Here is an 8,659-nt window from a genome sequence, read left to right as displayed (position 1 = left end):
TATATTGCTCAGTTGTCTAATTTGGTGAAATTTGTAGATAAGGAATTTCAGTTTGGAACACATGTTATTAATTTGATTATCCCACCTTAAGTGTGGATCCAACAAGATACCCAAGTACTTTTTTTTCTTTTTGAATTTTCTGACAAGAACAGCAGCTGAGAAGTCTATGGTCATTACAGTTTAATCGATGGATTTTTATACTGTCTATTGTTCGTGGTTGAGTAAGGGAATTGGGTGAAAATAACATGAAGACGCTTTTAGTTGTGTTGAGGGTTAATATGTGTTGATTAAGCCAAGAGAATGCCAATCTGAGTCCACTTTCCGCTGCAATTTTTACATCATCTCATGAGTTTTCAGTGAAAGTTAGAGCAGTGTCGTCTGCAAATGATATTATATCACAATTTCTTATATTTAATTTAAGGAGATCATTGATGTAGATTAAGAACAAAATGGGAGATAGGACAGTACCTTGCGGCAGACCAAAATCAGTGAGTTTCATATTGCTTGTGTTGAGTATCTGAGATCGATTTGACAGGTAACTCTTGAATAATATTAGTGGTATACCCCTAATCCCCAGGTGTTCCATTTTTTCCAGGAGTCGTTTTTGAGAGATAGTGTCAATTGCCTTGGCTAAATTCAAGAATACTGCCAACGTTTTTTTCTTATTATTGAAGTTTTTTGTTATAATTTGTAATGATCTGGTGATGGCATCCTCTGTAGATTTACCGGGCTGGAATCCATACTGGTTTTCATTAATAATGTTGAATTTATTCAGATAGCCCAATAATCTTTTTTTAATTATCTTCTCTATTACTTTGGCTAAGTTATTCATCAGACTAATAGGACGGTAGTTGGTAGGGTTGGACGGATCACCTGATTTATGGATAGGAACAATTTTGGCAACTTTGAACTGTCTTGGAAAATGACCCACCTCGAAACATTTGTTGATGATACGTTTGAGAGGTTTTGTAATTGAGGGAGCAATCTTCTTTAGACAAGTAGCTGTTAGATTGTCCACTCCAGGAGCAGAATTACCTTTGAGAGAATTTATTGTGGCCAATATTTCCTCATCATCTGTATAAGCCAAGAAGAAGGAACTATACGATGGAATTGTAGTATCAACAAATGTATGTTGTATAGGGTTATCATTAATTAGTTTATTGGCATACAACTCACCTACATGTGCAAAATGGTGATTAAGAACATCGGACTCAATCTTAGGCGTACAAGTCTCTCTTTTAGTGTTGAGTAAATCATTTATACACTCCCATATTTTTTTTTGAGTTTCCTTTGCATTTCGATAGTTTATTATTATAGAAGTCATATTTACATTGTTTAATCATATTATTTAAGATGTTTCTATAATTTATAAACTGTGATTTTAGAATGGAGTTGAAAGGCTGTTTTTTAAGAGTTTGGTACATGAGATCACGTTTCCTTATTGAAACAATTAGTCCAGTTGTAATCCAAGGCTTGAGAGGTTTCAGTTTGTGGGGTACTAGTTTCACATGAGTTTCCTTTTTTATCTCTGTATTTTAATCTGTTCATGAAGTAATCGATCGCGTCATCAATACTCGAGTCAACCAATGCATCCAAATCAAACCAATTACAATTTTTTAAATTCGTTATAAGATTATTATAGTGTAAAAATTCCTTGTTATCTGTCGTTTGTTGTGTCATTTTTACATTTTCATACAAGCCCAAATTCATGCAAGTTAAATAGTGATCAGTTACACTTGTTTTTATTACCGAGCCAATTGTTGTATCACTGGAAAAAGAACTATTTTTAAAGAAAAAGTGGTCTATACATGATTGGGAACCGTTTGACTCATGCGTGGGCTTGTTTATAAAAGATTTGAAACCATTTGAAGAAAGTAAATTGAAATATTTGTTTGTTACGTTGGTGTTTTGGTTTAAATCAATGTTGATATCGCCAGTTATTTTTATGTTCGGACAGTTAGTTTTGTTTAGGTAATCAATGCACTCATTCAAACTATTCAGGAAAATAGTTAGATTAGAAGAAGGTGACCGATATATAGCGACAATAGTTAATCTGATATTTGATTTCTGTATGACATCAAGTATTAGAGAATTTGATTCAAATATATCATAGTTTATACATTCAATTTTCAAGATATTTTTACTAAACACGCAAATTCCATCACATTTATTTAAGTTACCCGGAACGCTTTGAACCGAATAATCATTTAAATTATAATTGAAAAGGTTATTATCAACAACCCAGGTTTTGCTCAGGACAATTATATCAAATTTTGTTTAACAGTTTTGTATAATGTAAGCAAAATCATCAAAGTTTCGATTCATGCTCCTTATATTCATGTGGCAATTATTAAAAAAGTTGTCACATAATTTATCAACATAATCATGGGGCTTAAAGTTGAAAATATCATCTACTTCTATCGTTTCATAAGATTCCAATAAGAGTTCATCTTCAAAGTTGTTGATCAGTACCATAGAACATTTTTTAAGAAAAGGAGAGGTAAAGGAGGTTGAGGTGAGAAAAAGAAGAAGAAAAAAAAACGAAATTTAACAAAAAATGTCTTGGTGGCGCAACGAAGATCACAAGAAACAGTAAGAAACAAAAAATGAAATGTCTTCCTATATTTTTGTGGAAGCAGAGAAAAGAAAAAATAATGATGACAGCACTCACAGTTTTCTCCGCTACACAGATTGCCACACTGAGAATACTCATACACTTTACTCCTGTTGAACTCTCAATGTATTATTCAAACGGTTTGAGGTCTTCATCCTTAGTTATCCGTTTCACTGGAGAATCCTGTTCTTTCCGGATGAAGATCTTTGCATCACTGACCCAAACGTAGGCTAACTTATTGTTCTTTTTTAAACTCTTTGCTTTACTCAAGAGAAACTTGTTGTGGGACGTGAGATGATCATTTAGATAGATATTTGCCGGTGGAAGGCTACACTTTAGATTGGTGGTATTCAATCGTCCTCTTTTTTTCGCCGCTATTTTCCAATTTAATTTGGTCGATCTAGATGGAAAATGCACAATAATAGATTTTGTTTTATTTTTGGATGAAGGAACTCTATGGGCGATTGATATCTCGTCTCTCTTAAAAGGTGTACCAATTTCCCTAGCAACAGTTTCCAGGATAGCATACACATCCTCACCCGCTGTCTTAGGAATCCCAACGAGTTCTAAATTGTCCAAACGGGTGTATTGTTGAAGACTGTTAATGTTGTTGCGTAGTTTATTATTTTCGGTTTCCAGTTTGTGACATTGTTCTTTTATAGATTTGTTTTCTTCACGCACTTTGTCTATGGATGATTTTAAATTTTCGACTGTTGTATTGAGGGTGGAAATAGTTTTATTTAGTTGACTAAATTTATCATTTATTAATTGAGTCAGCGAGTCTTCAATAGTATTTATGGTAAGTTCAATATCACTATCTGTAGAAGGGGATTTTTCCTTACATTCTTCACACTTCCAAGTTGTTTTTCGTGCTCCAAGTTTTCTGAAGTTTTCCAGCGTTCGAACTTTAGTGCATGTTGGATGAAAAAAGTTGTTACACTCACAGCATTCCAATATTTCCTTCGCACTATTGAAAGTAGATTTGCACTTGAAACAAGAGTCAGCCATAATATTTGAAATTTGTTAATAGTGAGAACAGGAAAAATACTTTTTAAACTATTTGACGATTTTGCACGGAGACTGCGAGTTTGTCAATAAACTTGTACCGATAGCATGAACTGTGTTTGAACCGGCATACAGATAAAGGAGCTCGAAATATATATATATATATATATATATATATATATATATATATAAAGAAGTTTAGAAGTTGCTATGACACGGACCAATAGTCTATGTGGGGGAATATTTATTTCCTGAAAATATTTGTTATTGAATTGAGATGTAAATGTTCTATTGATGTCTGATAGAAATAAATTGAATGTATATATATAGCCTATATATATATATATATATATATATATATATATATATATAATATATATATATATATACAATTTACGTTTTTGTGCCTGTTGTGGGTCCAGTAAAATTTCAACTCCTATGTAGTTCCCCGGGACCCCCCATTTTAAATTTGATCAGATAGTCACAAAATGAAACTATTATGTTATACCTGAAGAACTTGACTCCCTGAATGGTTATATTCTACTCAATTTATGATATATTTCATCCATAATCAATCTAGATCCTTGTAAAGTTATTCACCTCATGATGGTCCTTTCTAACCTCCAAAGTGCTTATATAATTCTGCTATATAAAATTTACTCCCATGTTGGGTCTTGAGTAATTTGGCGCCAACATTGGACTTGCATGACAATTTTACTCCTCAAGAAAATCCTTCAATATTATAATTGCTGCGTGAAATGTGCTCTTATGTTTGGTCCGCTGAGCTGTGTTGCCAATTCTCATATAGTAAATAAATTTTACTCCTCATGAAGGTCCATCAAACGTTGCCATACTTCGTCTTAGTAATAATGATTCGAGATTTGTTTGAATCAACCAGCGACCGGCTCCGTGAACTTGTATTGCACATAACTGAAAACATTTTGTAGAGCATTGTCAATAAACTGAGATTTTCATGTTGTCAGAATATGTAAAGGAAAAAATTGTACAAGCACCATTTTTTATGCATTTAAAGTTGATTTATTAATTTATTTGAGGTTGCATAATAAGTCAAGCATGCTCAATAAATGTTCAATTCCATAGCAAAGACATAAGAAACATGATACGAGACTATCATGTTGAGCACATTGAAATGAGGCTATTTATTATATAAAAACTGTATGGGAAGACATACAAGAGATGCAAAGGCAGTTTTTGAGTTCACTATTCAATACTGCAATCACTAAACTCAAACTACTAAACCTACCCCACTTAAGCCACCCTACATAAATTATGCTATTCAACCTACTCTATTGCACCCAACTTAAACTACTTCACCTACCCCACCCTACCTATCTACTCAACCTAAGCCACCCTACCTGAAATAACCTTCCTAAACTATTAAACCTAATCTTTACAACCTAACCTACCTTACCCAAGATAACCCACATAATCTACTCTACCTTACTCACCTTATAAAAAAAAAACCACCTAACCTAAGCAACCCTACCTGAACTAACCCACCTTAACTATTTGACCTAATCTTGACACCCTAACCTACCCTACTGAAGATAACCTACTCAATCTACTCTTCCTAATCCACTGTACCTAAACTATCCTACCTAACCAACTCTTCCTAATCACCTATCATACCCTACCTAAACAACTCTACTACATTGCTAGAATAGAATTTCGACTGTCTCGCAAGGGTTGCAGGGGGGGGAAGGGAATTTTCATCAGTTTTTTTGTAATAAAAATTTGAAAAATTCCCAGCCAAACTGGGGCATGTGACAATACTATCTGTCATCAGAAAGTCTGTAAGAGTACTAGCAGGCATCGGAAAAATTATTGATTTTTTGAAATTTTCATTTTGGGGGTCGATGATGCCCCCCTCAATTTTTGGAAATTCAAGGGGGGGAATCGGTACAGTTTCGAATTCCAACCCAATCGACTCTGGAGATCATAAAACATCGCCTTGCACAGAAGAACAATCGATTTCCACGATAGGGGGCTCGGACCCCTCATTCTTTTGAAAACAGTCTAAAGAGTCAAAATTTGAAAAATTCCCAGTCAAACTGAGGCATGTAACAACTCCAAATTTCATCTGAAAGTTTCTAGGAGTTCCAGCAGGCATTGGAAAAATCATGGATCTTTTGAAATTTCCATTTTGTGGGTCGATGATGCCCCCCTCAATTTTTGAAAAATTAGGGGGAATTGCTACAGTTTTGAATTTGAGCTCAATTGACTCAGAAAATTCTAAAACATGGCCTTGCACAGAGGAAACATCAATTTTTTCAATAGGGGGCCCGGCCCACTCATTGTTTTAAGAAAATTTTCTAGAAAAAAAAGTGTGAAATGAAATTCCCAGCCAAAACTGTCAATCTCACAATTCCATGAATGATATCATAAGGAAGGAGACCAAAAATAGCCCACAGATAAATCGTCGAATTTTTGAAATTTTTGATTCTAGGGGGGCGTGGGGGGGACCTCCATATACAGTGCTGGTCATGGATCACATTTACAGGGTTTTTCATGATCAAAATCGAATTCAGCAGCCGGAAAAACATCACTCCCGCGGAAATTAACCGAAAAAAAACAATAGGGGGGGTGGGAGGTAGATTTTTTGATTTTTGTCAATTTTGGCTCATTTTCCAGGATTTTTGATCAAAATCGAATTCAGCAGCCGAATAAACATCACTACTGCAAAAATTAACCGAAAAAAAACAATAGGGGTGGTGGGAGGGTGATTTCTTGATTTTTGTCAATTTTGGCTCATTTTCCAGGATTTTTGCAGCCAAGAATTGACCACCTCAGTATTTTTCACATTGGTTTTTGATGTTGGAATCACTCAAGCTGCCGTCTATGCTGCAGAAAGTGTATCAGAAACCCCAAAATTACAACCAGGGGGCACTCGAGGGGGGCTGTGTGATTTTTGGCAATTTTGAGAAATCTGCAGTTACACTAGACGGTATAATGATGTTTTAATGTGTCAAAAAATAATTCTAAGTGATCTGAAAAAGAGAAAAAAAATATTACATATGAGATATTTTACTTTGGGGCTACCCAGGACCCCCTCAATTTTTCCACCTTTTCAATGGTTAATTTTATAGCAAAGTCAAGAGGAGCAATCTTATTCAGCACATCAAAATGAGGTCATTAATCAGCTCAATCGTCTCAGAAGATCCCAAAACATTGCCTTGCCAGAGGAAACATCAATTTTTTCAATAGGGGGCCCTGCCCCCTCATTTTTTTCAAAAACATTTCAGAAAGAAAAGTGTGAATTTCCCAGCAAAAACTGTGAATCCTATAATCTCATGGATGATATTATTTAAAGAGGACCAAAAATGACCTGCAGAAAAACTGTCAAATAACAAATTTCCCAATTCTAGGGGGTGTGGGGGGGGGCCCTCAAATACAGTGCTGGTTATGGATTACACTTACAGGCTTTTTTATGCTCAAAATCGAATTCAGCAGCCAAAAAAACTTCAGTCCCGTGAGAACATATCATATTAATATTATTTATTATATAAAAACTGTATGGGAAGACATATGAGAAATGCAAAGGCAGTTTTTAAGTTCACCAATCAATACTGCAATCACTAAACTCAAACTACTAAACTACTATCCTACCCAGCACAGGAAAGTCTCTAGGAGTCCCAGCAGGCTCCAGGAGAACTATGGATTCTTCGAAATTTCCATTTCAAAACTTGAACCTAGCCTATACTCTACGTGGCCTACCAAACCATTCCCACCAACCCCACCCTATCTATCCATCTATACCTCACCTACTTTTTCAACCCTCTATCAGTAAATCTACTTAAACTACCCCAATTGGGCCACCCTACATGAATTATGCTATTCAACCTACTCTATTGCACCCTACTTAAACTACTCTACCTTCCCCACCCTACCCAACCTACACAACATAAGCCACCCTACCGGAAGTAACCTACCTAAACTATTTAACCTAATCTTGTAAGCCCAACCTACCCTACCCAAGATAACTCACATAATCTACTCTACCTAACCCACCTTATAGAAATAGAACTACCTAACCTGAGCTACCCTACCTGAACTAACCTACCTAAACTATTTAACCTAATCTTGACACCCTAACCTACCCTACTCAAGATAACCTACTCAATCTACTCTACCTCATCCACCCTACCTAAACTATCCTACCCTCTTCCTATTCACCTATCATACCCTATCTAACCTACTCGTACCTAACCTACACGGGCGGGCAAAGCCTGCCTCCCAGCCGGAGCGCGAAGCGTGGAGGCTGCTACTCATCCCTGCATAGTCATACCACTAATGGTGGTGCAGGGGGCGAAGCCCCCGCTGAGTGTGAAGTGCGAGTTATATATATACTATAGCCAGAGCGTCTGAAAACCTCCTGACAAGGGTGGTTGTTTTAGTGATTGATGCTCTATGAGATTCGATTGACAAGTGGTTGAAACCATAGGAATAATTATGATATCTGGAAATTTTCAATTTTGGGGGGCTCCAGGACCCCCCCAATATTTTCAACTTTTGAACGACACATTTCTCAGCAAAGTTCAAGAGACCTTTTTTGTTCAGCACCCTTACATTACTAGATTGCTAGAATAAAATTTCGACCGGGTTAAGTGTGGTGCGGGGGGGAGCCTAATTTTGACAATTTTAGCATGATGAAAAATTTTTAGCCAAACTGGGGCATCTGACAATACCAACTTCCATCAGGATGTCTCTAGGTGTCTTAGCAGGCATTAGGAAAATTATTGATTTTTCAAAATTTTCATATTGTGGGCCAATGATGCCACCCTTAATTTTTGGAAAATTGATGGGGGGAATAGCTACAGTTTCGAATCCCAGCTCAATCGACTCAGAAGATACCAAAACATCGCCTTGCACAGACGAAACATCGATTTTTCAATAGGGGGCCCGGCCCCCTCATTTTTTTGAAAAAAAATTTCAGAAAAAAAGTGTGAAATTCCCAGCAAAAACTGTGAATCCTCTAATGTTTTGAATGATATCATTGGAAAGAGGATAAAAAATAAACCA

This window comes from Nilaparvata lugens, chromosome X (genome assembly GCF_014356525.2).
Source record: "Nilaparvata lugens isolate BPH chromosome X, ASM1435652v1, whole genome shotgun sequence".
In the NCBI taxonomy this organism is placed as follows: domain Eukaryota; kingdom Metazoa; phylum Arthropoda; class Insecta; order Hemiptera; family Delphacidae; genus Nilaparvata; species Nilaparvata lugens.
Note: the sequence above shows the minus strand (reverse complement) of the source record.